The sequence below is a fragment of the Saccoglossus kowalevskii genome, unplaced genomic scaffold, assembly GCF_978046115.1.
Source record: "Saccoglossus kowalevskii unplaced genomic scaffold, keSacKowa6.1 SCAFFOLD_88, whole genome shotgun sequence".
NCBI classification, from domain to species: Eukaryota; Metazoa; Hemichordata; class Enteropneusta; family Harrimaniidae; genus Saccoglossus; species Saccoglossus kowalevskii.
In genome coordinates this window covers 112,728-130,673 of record NW_028188633.1, presented here as the reverse complement: position 1 = coordinate 130,673, position 17,946 = coordinate 112,728, and the positions used below count along the sequence as shown (strand labels likewise).

Here is a 17,946-nt window from a genome sequence, read left to right as displayed (position 1 = left end):
CGACTTTGCCACAACTTTTCAGTACTTTGCCACAATTTTCAGTACTTTGCCACAACTTTTCAGTACTTTGCCACACTTTTCAGTACTTTGCCACGACTTTGCAGCACTTTGCCACATTTTTCAGCACTTTGCCCAAACTTTTCAGTACTTTGCCACACTTTTCTGTACTTTGCCACGACTTTGCAGCACTTTGCCACTCTTTTCAGTACTTTGCCACGACTTTGCCACAACTCTTCAGTACTTTGCCACACTTTTCAGTACTTTACCACGACTTTTCAGTACTTTGCCACTACTTTTCAGCACTTTGCCACAACTTTTCAGTACTTTGCCACACTTTTCAGCACTTTGCCACAACTTTTCAGTAGTTTGCCACACTTTTCAGCACTTTGCCACTACTTTTCAGTACTTTGCCACACATTTCAGTACTTTGCCACGACTTTTCAGCACTTCGCAACAAAATTTCAGTACTTTGCCTCTCTTTTCAGTACTTTGCCACGACTTTGCCACAACTTTTCAGTACTTTGCCACTCTTTTCAGTACTTTGCCACGACTTTGCCACAACTTTTCAGTACTTTGCCAACTTTTCAGTACATTGCCACGACTTTTCAGCACTTCGCCACTACTTTTCAGTACTTTGCCACACTTTTCAGTACTTTGCCACAACTTTTCAGTACTTTGCCACGACTTTGCAGTACTTTGCCACGACTTTTCAGCTCTTCGCCACTACTTTTCAGTACTTTGCCACACTTTTCAGTACATTGCCACGACTTTGCCACAACTTTTCAGTACTTTGCCACACTTTTCAGCACTTCGCCACTACTTTTCAGTACTTTGCCACACTTTTCAGTACTTTGCCACAACTTTTCAGTACTTTGCCACACTTTTCAGTACTTTGCCACGACTTTGCAGCACTTTGCCACTCTTTTCAGTACTTTGCCACGAATTTGCCACAACTCTTCAGTACTTTGCCACACTTTTCAGTACTTTGCCACGACTTTTCAGCACTTTGCCACAACTTTTCAGTACTTTGCCACACTTTTCAGTACTTTGCCACGACTTTGCCACGACTTTTCAGCACTTTGCCACAACTTTTCAGTACTTTGCCACACTTTTCAGTACATTGCCACGACTTTTCAGCACTCGCCACAACATCTCAGTACTTTGCCACACTTTTCAGCACTTTGCCACGACTTTGCAGCATTTTGCCACGACTTTGCAGCACTTTGCCACACTTTTCAGCACTTTGCCACGACTTTGCAGCACTTTGCCACTCTTTTCAGAACTTTGCCACGACTTTGCCAAGACTCTTCACTACTTTGCCACACTTTTCAGTACTTTGCCACGACTTTTCAGTACTTTGCCACTACTTTTCAACACTTTGCCACAACTTTTCAGTACTTTGCCACGACATTGCAGCACTTTGCCACTCTTTTCAGTACTTTGCCACGACTTTGCCACAACTCTTCAATACTTTGCCACACTTTTCAGTACTTTGCCACGACTTTTCAGTACTTTGCCACTACTTTTCAGCACTTTGCCACAACTTTTCAGTACTTTGCCACACTTTTCAGTACTTTGCCACTACTTTGCCACGACTTTTCAGCACTTTGCCACAACTTTTCAGTACTTTGCCACACTTTTCAGTACATTGCCACGACTTTTCAGCACTCGCCACAACTTTTCAGTACTTTGCCACACTTTTCAGTACTTTGCCACGACTTTGCAGCACTTTGCCACACTTTTCAGCACTTTGCCACAACTTTTCAGTACTTTGCCACACTTTTCAGTACTCAATCTGATTAAAATCTGATGTAGTGTACGGGCTTTAATTATTTTGGCTATAAACTTATTTTAATTTTATTTTTTATCACTTTTGTTATTAATGCACTTTTATTTTATTTTATTTTATTATTTTACTTTGATTTTGATTTTGTGATTTTTTTAATTCCGCCCTACCTACATCTGAGCCGATGCCTATGTAACGAGATTTCAACGAGACCCACTATCGACGATTTTAGTCAACGAATCACATACCTCCTTCTATAGCGCACATGATGACGTCACCGGGCGGAGTCGGGTGGCAAACACACTCAAATAAAATGGCGGATTATACCGACGTTAGCGACCGAGAATAACACGGCTTTTCGGTAAGTTTATCATAATGCAACAAAAGTCATTTTTATGTTAATATTGTGGCTCGAATGGTTCGACTTTAAATCGTTATTTTGCATAGTTATTCTGGGAGTGACGATTTTGTTTCCGCCGTTTCGACCGAACACCAGTGTCTTTTTCCAGTCGCCTGCCCTGGAGACGGGTGATGTTTTGTTGAAGATCGGGCCAACATCGTCTACGGTATTGAAACCGTAGCCGTAAATATTCATCAAATTGTATCATCATTTTGTACATTATACAATAACTCTTTATTAAAGTAATTGAGCTGATTTGGAATAAAATATTTTTTATTGGAACACATCGCAATTGATCAGGAAATATTTTTTTGCTCCAATTTTCTGCGTCGATGCCGTGGGCCGGTGACCGTCATACAATTTAAAATCAGTTTACATTGTTTACTATAGCTGTTTACAGTGTTCTAATCATTACGATTTACTTATTTTTTTGCTTCCATTCTAGATAATTATGCTCAGTGATGTAAAATTGAAGCGATGACTGAATGAACGAACCTTGGTTGGCGAAGATGTATCTGGAAGTGTACACATTTGTTGGAAGTGAAAAAAATATTCAATGTAATGACAAAAATTGTAAAATGCTGTGGAATTTCTTTTGCAAATAAAAATATACTAGCAATTTTCTATTAATGGTTTATTCAAGTGGGCAAAATATAATGTACAGAAAGATTGCCCGTAGTATCGCTACACTGAAAAGTAAGCAACCGACAGCCTGTATAAAAGGGGGGCTGTGATTGGCTGTTACTTATGCGAGATTTGAACGGGACTTACATAGGCGTCGGATCAGATGTAGGTAGGGCAGAATTAAAAAAAAATCACAAAATCAAAATCAAAGTAAAATAATAAAATAAAAGGGCATTAATAACAAAAGTAATAAAAAATAAAATTATAGCCACAATAATTAAAGCCCGTACACTACATCAGATTTTAATCAGATTGTTCAGTACTTTGCCACAACTTTGCAGCACTTTGCCACTCTTTTCAGAACTTTGCCACGACTTTGCCACAACTCTTCAGTACTTTGCCACACTTTTCAGTACTTTGCCACGACTTTTCAGTACTTTGCCACTACATTTCAACACTTTGCCACAACTTTTCAGTACTTTGCCACGACTTTGCAGCACTTTGCCACTCTTTTCAGTACTTTGCCACGATTTTGCCACAACTCTTCAGTACTTTGCCACACTTTTCAGTACTTTGCCACGACTTTTCAGTACTTTGCCACTACTTTTCAGCACTTTGCCACAACTTTTCAGTACTTTGCCACACTTTTCAGCACTTTGCCACAACTTTTCAGTACTTTGCCACACTTTTCAGCACTTTGCCACTACTTTTCAGTACTTTGCCACACTTCTCAGTACTTTGCCACGACTTTTCAGCACTTCGCCACAAAATTTCAGTACTTTGCCACACTTTTCAGTACTTTGCCACGACTTTGCCACAACTTTTCAGTACTTTGCCACTCTTTTCAGTACTTTGCCACGACTTTGCCACAACTTTTCAGTACTTTGCCACACTTTTCAGTACTTTGCCACGACTTTGCTACAACTTTTCAGTACTTTGCCACACTTTTCAGTACTTTGCCACGACTTTTCAGCACTTCGCCACTACTTTTCAGTACTTTGCCACACTTTTCAGCACTTTGCCACAACTTTTCAGTCCTTTGCCACACTTTTCAGCACTTTGCCACGACTTTGCAGCACTTTGCCACACTTTTCAGCACTTTGCCACAACTTTTCAGTACTTTGCCACTGTTTTCAGTACTTTGCCACGACTTTGCAGCACTTTGCCACTCTTTTCAGTACTTTGCCACGACTTTGCCACAACTCTTCAGTACTTTGCCACAACTTTGCAGCACTTTGCCACACTTTTCAGCACTTTGCCACAACTCTTCAGTACTTTGCCACGACTTTTCAGTACTTTACCACTACTTTTCAACACTTTGCCACAACTTTTCAGTACTTTGCCACAACTTTGCAGCACTTTGCCACTCTTTTCAGTACTTTGCCACGACTTTGCCACAACTCTTCATTACTTTGCCACACTTTTCAGTACTTTGCCACGACTTTTCAGTACTTTGCCACTACTTTTCAGCACTTTGCCACAACTTTTCAGTACTTTGCCACACTTTTCAGCACTTTGCCTCAACTTTTCAGTACTTTGCCACACTTTTCAGCACTTTGCCACTACTTTTCAGTACTTTGCCACACTTTTCGGTACTTTGCCACGACTTTTCAGCACTTCGCCACTAAATTTCAGTACTTTGCCACACTTTTAAGTACTTTGCCACGACTTTGCCACAATTTTTCAGTACATTGCCACTCTTTTCAGTACTTTGCCACGACTTTGCCACAACTTTTCAGTACTTTGCCACACTTTTCAGTACTTTGCCACGACTTTGCCACAACTTTTCAGTACTTTGCCACACTTTTCAGTTCTTTGCCACGACTTTTCAGCACTTCGCCACTACTTTTCAGTACTTTGCCACACTTTTCAGCACTTGCCACAACTTTTCAGTCCTTTGCCACACTTTTCAGCACTTTGCCACGACTTTGCAGCACTTTGCCACACTTTTCAGCACTTTGCCACACTTTTCAGTACTTTGCCACGACTTTGCAGCACTTTGCCACTCTTTTCAGTACTTTGCCACGAATTTGCCACAACTCTTCAGTACTTTGCCACACTTTTCAGTACTTTGCCACGACTTTTCAGTACTTTGCCACTACTTTTCAACACTTTGCCACAACTTTTCAGTACTTTGCCACGACATTGCAGCACTTTGCCACTCTTTTCAGTACTTTGCCACGACTTTGCCACAACTTTTCAGTACTTTGCCACTCTTTTCAGTACTTTGCCACGACTTTGCCACAACTTTTCAGTACTTTGCCACAATTTTCAGTACTTTGCCACAACTTTTCAGTACTTTGCCACACTTTTCAGTACTTTGCCACGACTTTGCAGCACTTTGCCACATTTTTCAGCACTTTGCCCAAACTTTTCAGTACTTTGCCACACTTTTCTGTACTTTGCCACGACTTTGCAGCACTTTGCCACTCTTTTCAGTACTTTGCCATGACTTTGCCACAACTCTTCAGTACTTTGCCACACTTTTCAGTACTTTACCACGACTTTTCAGTACTTTGCCACTACTTTTCAGCACTTTGCCACAACTTTTCAGTACTTTGCCACACTTTTCAGCACTTTGCCACAACTTTTCAGTAGTTTGCCACACTTTTCAGCACTTTGCCACTACTTTTCAGTACTTTGCCACACATTTCAGTACTTTGCCACGACTTTTCAGCACTTCGCAACAAAATTTCAGTACTTTGCCTCTCTTTTCAGTACTTTGCCACGACTTTGCCACAACTTTTCAGTACTTTGCCACTCTTTTCAGTACTTTGCCATGACTTTGCCACAACTTTTCAGTACTTTGCCAACTTTTCAGTACATTGCCACGACTTTTCAGCACTTCGCCACTACTTTTCAGTACTTTGCCACACTTTTCAGTACTTTGCCACAACTTTTCAGTACTTTGCCACGACTTTGCAGTACTTTGCCACGACTTTTCAGCTCTTCGCCACTACTTTTCAGTACTTTGCCACACTTTTCAGTACATTGCCACGACTTTGCCACAACTTTTCAGTACTTTGCCACACTTTTCAGCACTTCGCCACTACTTTTCAGTACTTTGCCACACTTTTCAGTACTTTGCCACAACTTTTCAGTACTTTGCCACACTTTTCAGTACTTTGCCACGACTTTGCCACGACTTTTCAGCACTTTGCCACAACTTTTCAGTACTTTGCCACACTTTTCAGTACATTGCCACGACTTTTCAGCACTCGCCACAACATCTCAGTACTTTGCCACACTTTTCAGCACTTTGCCACGACTTTGCAGCATTTTGCCACGACTTTGCAGCACTTTGCCACACTTTTCAGCACTTTGCCACGACTTTGCAGAACTTTGCCACTCTTTTCAGAACTTTGCCACGACTTTGCCAAGACTCTTCACTACTTTGCCACACTTTTCAGTACTTTGCCACGACTTTTCAGTACTTTGCCACTACTTTTCAACACTTTGCCACAACTTTTCAGTACTTTGCCACGACATTGCAGCACTTTGCCACTCTTTTCAGTACTTTGCCACGACTTTGCCACAACTCTTCAATACTTTGCCACACTTTTCAGTACATTGCCACGACTTTTCAGTACTTTGCCACTACTTTTCAGCACTTTGCCACAACTTTTCAGTACTTTGCCACACTTTTCAGTACTTTGCCACTACTTTGCCACGACTTTTCAGCACTTTGCCACAACTTTTCAGTACTTTGCCACACTTTTCAGTACATTGCCACGACTTTTCAGCACTCGCCACAACTTTTCAGTACTTTGCCACACTTTTCAGTACTTTGCCACGACTTTGCAGCACTTTGCCACACTTTTCAGCACTTTGCCACAACTTTTCAGTACTTTGCCACACTTTTCAGTACTTTGCCACAACTTTGCAGCACTTTGCCACTCTTTTCAGAACTTTGCCACGACTTTGCCACAACTCTTCAGTACTTTGCCACACTTTTCAGTACTTTGCCACGACTTTTCAGTACTTTGCCACTACTTTTCAACACTTTGCCACAACTTTTCAGTACTTTGCCACGACTTTGCAGCACTTTGCCACGACTTTCAGTACTTTGCCACGATTTTGCCACAACTCTTCAGTACTTTGCCACACTTTTCAGTACTTTGCCACGACTTTTCAGTACTTTGCCACTACTTTTCAGCACTTTGCCACAACTTTTCAGTACTTTGCCACACTTTTCAGCACTTTGCCACAATTTTTCAGTACTTTGCCACACTTTTCAGCACTTTGCCACTACTTTTCAGTACTTTGCCACACTTCTCAGTACTTTGCCACGACTTTTCAGCACTTCGCCACAAAATTTCAGTACTTTGCCACACTTTTCAGTACTTTGCCACGACTTTGCCACAACTTTTCAGTACTTTGCCACTCTTTTCAGTACTTTGCCACGACTTTGCCACAACGTTTCAGTACTTTGCCACACTTTTCAGTACTTTGCCACGACTTTGCTACAACTTTTCAGTACTTTGCCACACTTTTCAGTACTTTGCCACGACTTTTCAGCACTTCGCCACTACTTTTCAGTACTTTGCCACACTTTTCAGCACTTTGCCACAACTTTTCAGTCCTTTGCCACACTTTTCAGCACTTTGCCACGACTTTGCAGCACTTTGCCACACTTTTCAGCACTTTGCCACAACTTTTCAGTACTTTGCCACTGTTTTCAGTACTTTGCCACGACTTTGCAGCACTTTGCCACTCTTTTCAGTACTTTGCCACGACTTTGCCACAACTCTTCAGTACTTTGCCACAACTTTGCAGCACTTTGCCACACTTTTCAGCACTTTGCCACAACTCTTCAGTACTTTGCCACGACTTTTCAGTACTTTACCACTACTTTTCAACACTTTGCCACAACTTTTCAGTACTTTGCCACAACTTTGCAGCACTTTGCCACTCTTTTCAGTACTTTGCCACGACTTTGCCACAACTCTTCATTACTTTGCCACACTTTTCAGTAATTTGCCACGACTTTTCAGTACTTTGCCACTACTTTTCAGCACTTTGCCACAACTTTTCAGTACTTTGCCACACTTTTCAGCACTTTGCCACAACTTTTCAGTACTTTGCCACACTTTTCAGCACTTTGCCACTACTTTTCAGTACTTTGCCACACTTTTCGGTACTTTGCCACGACTTTTCAGCACTTCGCCACTAAATTTCAGTACTTTGCCACACTTTTAAGTACTTTGCCATGACTTTGCCACAATTTTTCAGTACATTGCCACTCTTTTCAGTACTTTGCCACGACTTTGCCACAACTTTTCAGTACTTTGCCACACTTTTCAGTACTTTGCCACGACTTTGCCACAACTTTTCAGTACTTTGCCACACTTTTCAGTACTTTGCCACGACTTTTCAGCACTTCGCCACTACTTTTCAGTACTTTGCCACACTTTTCAGCACTTGCCACAACTTTTCAGTCCTTTGCCACACTTTTCAGCACTTTGCCACGACTTTGCAGCACTTTGCCACACTTTTCAGCACTTTGCCACACTTTTCAGTACTTTGCCACGAATTTGCCACAACTCTTCAGTAATTTGCCACACTTTTCAGTACTTTGCCACGACTTTTCAGCACTTTGCCACAACTTTTCAGTACTTTGCCACACTTTTCAGTACTTTGCCACGACTTTGCCACGACTTTTCAGCACTTTGCCACAACTTTTCAGTACTTTGCCACACTTTTCAGTACATTGCCACGACTTTTCAGCACTCGCCACAACATCTCAGTACTTTGCCACACTTTTCAGCACTTTGCCACGACTTTGCAGCATTTTGCCACGACTTTGCAGCACTTTGCCACACTTTTCAGCACTTTGCCACGACTTTGCAGCACTTTGCCACTCTTTTCAGAACTTTGCCTCGACTTTGCCAAGACTCTTCACTACTTTGCCACACTTTTCAGTACTTTGCCACGACTTTTCAGTACTTTGCCACTACTTTTCAACACTTTGCCACAACTTTTCAGTACTTTGCCACGACATTGCAGCACTTTGCCACTCTTTTCAGTACTTTGCCACGACTTTGCCACAACTCTTCAATACTTTGCCACACTTTTCAGTACTTTGCCACGACTTTTCAGTACTTTGCCACTACTTTTCAGCACTTTGCCACAACTTTTCAGTACTTTGCCACACTTTTCAGTACTTTGCCACTACTTTGCCACGACTTTTCAGCACTTTGCCACAACTTTTCAGTACTTTGCCACACTTTTCAGTACATTGCCACGACTTTTCAGCACTCGCCACAACTTTTCAGTACTTTGCCACACTTTTCAGTACTTTGCCACGACTTTGCAGCACTTTGCCACACTTTTCAGCACTTTGCCACTACTTTTCAGTACTTTGCCACACTTTTCAGTACTTTGTCACAACTTTGCAGCACTTTGCCACTCTTTTCAGAACTTTGCCACGACTTTGCCACAACTCTTCAGTACTTTGCCACACTTTTCAGTACTTTGCCACGACTTTTCAGTACTTTGCCACTACTTTTCAACACTTTGCCACAACTTTTCAGTACTTTGCCACGACTTTGCAGCACTTTGCCACTCTTTTCAGTACTTTGCCACGATTTTGCCACAACTCTTCAGTACTTTGCCACACTTTTCAGTACTTTGCCACGACTTTTCAGTACTTTGCCACTACTTTTCATCACTTTGCCACAACTTTTCAGTACTTTGCCACACTTTTCAGCACTTTGCCACAACTTTTCAGTACTTTGCCACACTTTTCAGCACTTTGCTACTACTTTTCAGTACTTTGCCACACTTTTCAGTACTTTGCCACGAATTTTCAGCACTTCGCCACAAAATTTCAGTACTTTGCCTCACTTTTCAGTACTTTGCCACAACTTTGCCACAACTTTTCAGTACTTTGCCACTCTTTTCAGTACTTTGCCACGACTTTGCCACAACTTTTCAGTACTTTGCCAACTTTTCAGTACTTTGCCACGACTTTTCAGCACTTCGCCACTACTTTTCAGTACTTTGCCACACTTTTCAGTACTTTGCCACAACTTTTCAGTACTTTGCCACACTTTTCAGTACTTTGCCACGACTTTGCAGTACTTTGCCACGACTTTTCAGCTCTTCCCCACTACTTTTCAGTACTTTGCCACACTTTTCAGTACATTGCCACGACTTTGCCACAACTTTTCAGTACTTTGCCACACTTTTCAGCACTTCGCCACTACTTTTCAGCACTTTGCCACTCTTTTCAGTACTTTGCCACGAATTTGCCACAACTCTTCAGTACTTTGCCACACTTTTTAGTACTTTGCCACGACTTTTCAGCACTTTGCCACAACTTTTCAGTACTTTGCCACACTTTTCAGTACTTTGCCACGACTTTGCCACGACTTTTCAGCACTTTGCCACAACTTTTCAGTACATTGCCATGACTTTTCAGCACTCGCCACATCTCAGTACTTTGCCACACTTTTCAGCACTTTGCCACGACTTTGTAGCACTTTGCCACGACTTTGCAGCACTTTGCCACACTTTTCATCACTTTGCCACGACTTTGTAGCACTTTGCCACTCTTTTCAGAACTTTGCCACGACTTTGCCACAACTCTTCACTACTTTGCCACACTTTTCAGTACTTTGCCACGACTTTTCAGTACTTTGCCACTACTTTTCAACACTTTGCCACAACTTTTCAGTACTTTGCCACGACATTGCAGCACTTTGCCACTCTTTTCAGTACTTTGCCACGACTTTGCCACAACTTTTCAGTACTTTGCCACTCTTTTCAGTACTTTGCCACGACTTTGCCACAACTTTTCAGTACTTTGCCACAATTTTCAGTACTTTGCCACGACTTTTCAGTACTTTGCCACACTTTTCAGTACTTTGCCACGACTTTGCAGCACTTTGCCACATTTTTCAGCACTTTGCCACAACTTTTCAGTACTTTGCCACACTTTTCAGTACTTTGCCACGACTTTGCCACACTTTTCAGCACTTTGCCCAAACTTTTCAGTACTTTGCCACACTTTTCAGTACTTTGCCACGACTTTGCAGCACTTTGCCACTCTTTTCAGTACTTTGCCACGACTTTGCCACAACTCTTCAGTACTTTGCCACACTTTTCAGTACTTTACCACGACTTTTCAGTACTTTGCCACTACTTTTCAGCACTTTGCCACAACTTTTCAGTACTTTGCCACACTTTTCAGCACTTTGCCACAACTTTTCAGTAGTTTGCCACACTTTTCAGCACTTTGCCACTACTTTTCAGTACTTTGCCACACTTTTCAGTACTTTGCCACGACTTTTCAGCACTTCGCAACAAAATGTCAGTACTTTGCCTCACTTTTCAGTACTTTGCCACGACTTTGCCACAACTTTTCAGTACTTTGCCACTCTTTTCAGTTCTTTGCCACGACTTTGCCACAACTTTTCAGTACTTTGCCAACTTTTCAGTACTTTGCCACGACTTTTCAGCACTTCGCCACTACTTTTCAGTACTTTGCCACACTTTTCAGTACTTTGCCACAACTTTTCAGTACTTTGCCACGACTTTGCAGTACTTTGCCACGACTTTTCAGCTCTTCGCCACTACTTTTCAGTACTTTGCCACACTTTTCAGTACATTGCCACGACTTTGCCACAACTTTTCAGTACTTTGCCACACTTTTCAGCACTTCGCCACTACTTTTCAGTACTTTGCCACACTTTTCAGTACTTTGCCACAACTTTTCAGTACTTTGCCACACTTTTCAGTACTTTGCCACGACTTTGCAGCACTTTGCCACTCTTTTCAATACTTTGCCACGAATTTGCCACAACTCTTCAGTACTTTGCCACACTTTTCAGTACTTTGCCACGACTTTTCAGCACTTTGCCACATCTTTTCAGTACTTTGCCACACTTTTCAGTACTTTGCCACGACTTTGCCACGACTTTTCAGCACTTTGCCACAACTTTTCAGTACTTTGCCACACTTTTCAGTACATTGCCACGACTTTTCAGCACTCGCCACAACATCTCAGTACTTTGCCACACTTTTCAGCACTTTGCCACGACTTTGCAGCATTTTGCCACGACTTTGCAGCACTTTGCCACTCTTTTCAGAACTTTGCCACGACTTTGCCAAGACTCTTCACTACTTTGCCACACTTTTCAGTACTTTGCCACGACTTTTCAGTACTTTGCCACTACTTTTCAACACTTTGCCACAACTTTTCAGTACTTTGCCACGACATTGCAGCACTTTGCCACTCTTTTCAGTACTTTGCCACGACTTTGCCACAACTCTTCAATACTTTGCCACACTTTTCAGTACTTTGCCACGACTTTTCAGTACTTTGCCACTACTTTTCATCACTTTGCCACAACTTTTCAGTACTTTGCCACACTTTTCAGTACTTTGCCACTACTTTGCCACGACTTTTCAGCACTTTGCCACAACTTTTCAGTACTTTGCCACACTTTTCAGTACATTGCCACGACTTTTCAGCACTCGCCACAACTTTTCAGTACTTTGCCACACTTTTCAGTACTTTGCCACGACTTTGCAGCACTTTGCCACACTTTTCAGCACTTTGCCACAACTTTTCAGTACTTTGCCACACTTTTCAGTACTTTGCCACAACTTTGCAGCACTTTGCCACTCTTTTCAGAACTTTGCCACGACTTTGCCACAACTCTTCAGTACTTTGCCACACTTTTCAGTACTTTGCCACGACTTTTCAGTACTTTGCCACTACTTTTCAACACTTTGCCACAACTTTTCAGTACTTTGCCACGACTTTGCAGCACTTTGCCACTCTTTTCAGTACTTTGCCACGATTTTGCCACAACTCTTCAGTACTTTGCCACACTTTTCAGCACTTTGCCACAACTTTTCAGTCCTTTGCCACACTTTTCAGCACTTTGCCACGACTTTGCAGCACTTTGCCACACTTTTCAGCACTTTGCCACAACTTTTCAGTACTTTGCCACTGTTTTCAGTACTTTGCCACGACTTTGCAGCACTTTGCCACTCTTTTCAGTACTTTGCCACAACTTTGCAGCACTTTGCCACTCTTTTCAGAACTTTGCCACGACTTTGCCACAACTCTTCAGTACTTTGCCACACTTTTCAGTACTTTGCCACGACTTTTCAGTACTTTGCCACTACTTTTCAACACTTTGCCACAACTTTTCAGTACTTTGCCACGACTTTGCAGCACTTTGCCACTCTTTTCAGTACTTTGCCACGATTTTGCCACAACTTTTCAGTACTTTGCCACACTTTTCAGCACTTTGCCACAACTTTTCAGTCCTTTGCCACACTTTTCAGCACTTTGCCACGACTTTGCAGCACTTTGCCACACTTTTCAGCACTTTGCCACAACTTTTCAGTACTTTGCCACTGTTTTCAGTACTTTGCCACGACTTTGCAGCACTTTGCCACTCTTTTCAGTACTTTGCCACGACTTTGCCACAACTCTTCAGTACTTTGCCACACTTTTCAGTACTTTACCACGACTTTTCAGTACTTTGCCACTACTTTTCAGCACTTTGCCACAACTTTTCAGTACTTTGCCACACTTTTCAGCACTTTGCCACAACTTTTCAGTAGTTTGCCACACTTTTCAGCACTTTGCCACTACTTTTCAGTACTTTGCCACACTTTTCAGTACTTTGCCACGACTTTTCAGCACTTCGCAACAAAATTTCAGTACTTTGCCTCACTTTTCAGTACTTTGCCACTCTTTTCAGTACTTTGCCACGACTTTGCCACAACTTTTCAGTACTTTGCCACTCTTTTCAGTACTTTGCCACGACTTTGCCACAACTTTTCAGTACTTTGCCAACTTTTCAGTACTTTGCCACGACTTTTCAGCACTTCGCCACTACTTTTCAGTACTTTGCCACACTTTTCAGTACTTTGCCACAACTTTTCAGTACTTTGCCACGACTTTGCAGTACTTTGCCACGACTTTTCAGCTCTTCGCCACTACTTTTCAGTACTTTGCCACACTTTTCAGTACATTGCCACGACTTTGCCACAACTTTTCAGTACTTTGCCACACTTTTCAGCACTTGGCCACAACTTTTCAGCTCTTCGCCACACTTTTCAGTACTTTGCCACACTTTTCAGTACATTGCCACGACTTTGCCACAACTTTTCATTACTTTGCCACACTTTTCAGCACTTCGCCACAACTTTTCAGTACTTTGCCACACTTTTCAGTACTTTGCCACAACTTTTCAGTACTTTGCCACACTTTTCAGTACTTTGCCACGACTTTGCAGCACTTTGCCACTCTTTTCAGTACTTTGCCACGAATTTGCCACAACTCTTCAGTACTTTGCCACACTTTTCAGTACTTTGCCACGACTTTTCAGCACTTTGCCACAACTTTTCAGTACTTTGCCACATTTTTCAGTACTTTGCCACGACTTTGCCACGACTTTTCAGCACTTTGCCACAACTTTTCAGTACTTTGCCACACTTTTCAGTACATTGCCACGACTTTTCAGCACTCGCCACAACATCTCAGTACTTTGCCACACTTTTCAGCACATTGCCACGACTTTGCAGCATTTTGCCACGACTTTGCAGCACTTTGCCACACTTTTCAGCACTTTGCCACGACTTTGCAGCACTTTGCCACTCTTTTCAGAACTTTGCCACGACTTTGCCAAGACTCTTCACTACTTTGCCACACTTTTCAGTACTTTGCCACGACTTTTCAGTACTTTGCCACTACTTTTCAACACTTTGCCACAACTTTTCAGTACTTTGCCACGACATTGCAGCACTTTGCCACTCTTTTCAGTACTTTGCCACGACTTTGCCACAACTCTTCAATACTTTGCCACACTTTTCAGTACTTTGCCACTACTTTTCAGTACTTTGCCACTACTTTTCAGCACTTTGCCACAACTTTTCAGTACTTTGCCACACTTTTCAGTACTTTGCCACTACTTTGCCACGACTTTTCAGCACTTTGCCACAACTTTTCAGTACTTTGCCACACTTTTCAGTACATTGCCACGACTTTTCAGCACTCGCCACAACTTTTCAGTACTTTGCCACACTTTTCAATACTTTGCCACGACTTTGCAGCACTTTGCCACACTTTTCAGCACTTTGCCACAACTTTTCAGTACTTTGCCACACTTTTCAGTACTTTGCCACAACTTTGCAGCACTTTGCCACTCTTTTCAGAACTTTGCCACGACTTTGCCACAACTCTTCAGTACTTTGCCACACTTTTCAGTACTTTGCCACGACTTTTCAGTACTTTGCCACTACTTTTCAACACTTTGCCACAACTTTTCAGTACTTTACCACGACTTTGCAGCACTTTGCCACTCTTTTCAGTACTTTGCCACGATTTTGCCACAACTCTTCAGTACTTTGCCACACTTTTCAGTACTTTGCCACGACTTTTCAGTACTTTGCCACTACTTTTCAGCACTTTGCCACAACTTTTCAGTACTTTGCCACACTTTTCAGCACTTTGCCACAACTTTTCAGTACTTTGCCACACTTTTCAGCACTATGCCACTACTTTTCAATACTTTGCCACACTTCTCAGTACTTTGCCACGACTTTTCAGCACTTCGCCACAAAATTTCAGTACTTTGCCACACTTTTCAGTACTTTGCCACGACTTTGCCACAACCTTTCAGTACTTTGCTACTCTTTTCAGTACTTTGCCACGACTTTGCCACAACTTTTCAGTACTTTGCCACACTTTTCAGTACTTTGCCACGACTTTGCTACAACTTTTCAGTACTTTGCCACACTTTTCAGTACTTTGCCACGACTTTTCAGCACTTCGCCACTACTTTTCAGTACTTTGCCACACTTTTCAGCACTTTGCCACAACTTTTCAGTCCTTTGCCACACTTTTCAGCACTTTGTCACGACTTTGCAGCACTTTGCCACACTTTTCAGCACTTTGCCACAACTTTTCAGTACTTTGCCACACTTTTCAGTACTTTGCCACGACTTTGCAGCACTTTGCCACTCTTTTCAGAACTTTGCCACGACTTTGCCACAACTCTTCAGTACTTTGCCACACTTTTCAGTACTTTGCCACGACTTTTCAGTACTTTGCCACTACTTTTCAACACTTTGCCACAACTTTTCAGTACTTTGCCACGACATTGCAGCACTTTGCCACTCTTTTCAGTACTTTGCCACGACTTTGCCACAATTCTTCAGTACTTTGCCACACTTTTCAGTACTTTGCCACGACTTTTCAGTACTTTGCCATTACTTTTCAGCACTTTGCCACAATTTTTTCAGTACTTTGCCAAACTTTTCAGTACTTTGCCACGACTTTGCCACGACTTTTCAGCACTTTGCCACAACTTTTCAGTACTTTGCCACACTTTTCAGTACATTGCCACGACTTTTCAGTACTCGCCACAACTTTTCAGTACTTTGCCACACTTTTCAGCACTTTGCCACGACTTTGCAGCACTTTGCCACACTTTTCAGCACTTTGCCACAACTTTTCAGTACTTTGCCACACTTTTCAGTAGTTTGCCACGACCTTTCAGCACTTCGCCACTACTTTTCAGTACTTTGCCACGACTTTGCCACAATTTTTCAGTACTTTGCCACACTTTTCAGCACTTTGCCACAACTTTTCAGTACTTTGCCACATTTTCAGTACATTGCCACGACTTTTCAGCACTCGCCACAACTTTTCAGCACTTTGCCACAACTTTGCAGCACTTTGCCACACTTTTCAGCACTTTGCCACAACTCTTCAGTACTTTGCCACGACTTTTCAGTACTTTACCACTACTTTTCAACACTTTGCCACAACTTTTCAGTACTTTGCCACAACTTTGCAGCACTTTGCCACTCTTTTCAGTACTTTGCCACGACTTTGCCACAACTCTTCAGTACTTTGCCACACTTTTCAGTACTTTGCCACGACTTTTCAGTACTTTGCCACTACTTTTCAGCACTTTGCTACAACTTTTCAGTACTTTGCCACACTTTTCAGCACTTTGCCACAACTTTTCCTTACTTTGCCACACTTTTCAGCACTTTGCCACGACTTTTCAGTACTTAGCCACTACTTTTCAACACTTTGCCACTACTTTTCAGTACTTTGCCACGACATTGCAGCACTTTGCCACTCTTTTCAGTACTTTGCCACGACTTTGCCACAACTCTTCAGCACTTTGCCACACTTTTCTGTACTTTGCCACGACTTTTCAGTACTTTGCCATTACTTTTCAGCACTTTGCCACAACTTTTCAGTACTTTGCCACACTTTTCAGTACATTGCCACGACTTTTCAGCACTCGCCACAACTTCTCAGTACTTTGCCACACTTTTCAGCACTTTGCCACGACTTTGCAGCACTTTGCCACACTTTTCAGCACTTTGCCACAACTTTTCAGTACTTTGCCACACTTTTCAGTACTTTGCCACGACTTTGCAGCACTTTGCCACTCTTTTCAGAACTTTGCCACGACTTTGCCACAACTCCTCAGTACTTTGCCACACTTTTCAGTACTTTGCCACGACTTTTCAGTACTTTGCCACTACTTTTCAACACTTTGCCACAACTTTTCAGTACTTTGCCACGACATTGCAGCACTTTGCCACTCTTTTCAGTACTTTGCCACGACTTTGCCACAATTCTTCAGTACTTTGCCACACTTTTCAGTACTTTGCCACGACTTTTCAGTACTTTGCCATTACTTTTCAGCACTTTGCCACAATTTTTCAGTACTTTGCCAAACTTTTCAGTACTTTGCCACGACTTGCCACGACTTTTCAGCACTTTGCCACAACTTTTCAGTACTTTGCCACACTTTTCAGTACATTGCCACGACTTTTCAGTACTCGCCACAACTTTTCAGTACTTTGCCACACTTTTCAGCACTTTGCCAGGACTTTGCAGCACTTTGCCACACTTTTCAGCACTTTGCCACAACTTTTCAGTACTTTGCCACACTTTTCAGTAGTTTGCCACGACTTTTCAGCACTTCGCCACTACTTTTCAGTACTTTGCCACACTTTTCAGTACTTTGCCACAACTTTTCAGTATTTTGCCACACTTTTCAGTACTTTGCCACGACTTTGCAGTACTTTGCCACGACTTTTCAGCACTTCGCCACTATTTTCCAGTACTTTGCCACACTTTTCA

General features: G+C 42.2%; 1 long non-coding RNA gene across 1 annotated transcript; it reads left to right on the top strand.

Moving 5' to 3' along the window:
* Nucleotides 1-1,937: 1,937 nt before the first annotated feature.
* LOC146726067 (uncharacterized) lies at nucleotides 1,938-2,757 on the top strand. The gene is made up of 2 exons (XR_014928664.1): nucleotides 1,938-2,147; nucleotides 2,632-2,757. It is a non-coding gene; the product is annotated as an uncharacterized LOC146726067 (long non-coding RNA).
* Nucleotides 2,758-17,946: the final 15,189 nt, after the last annotated feature.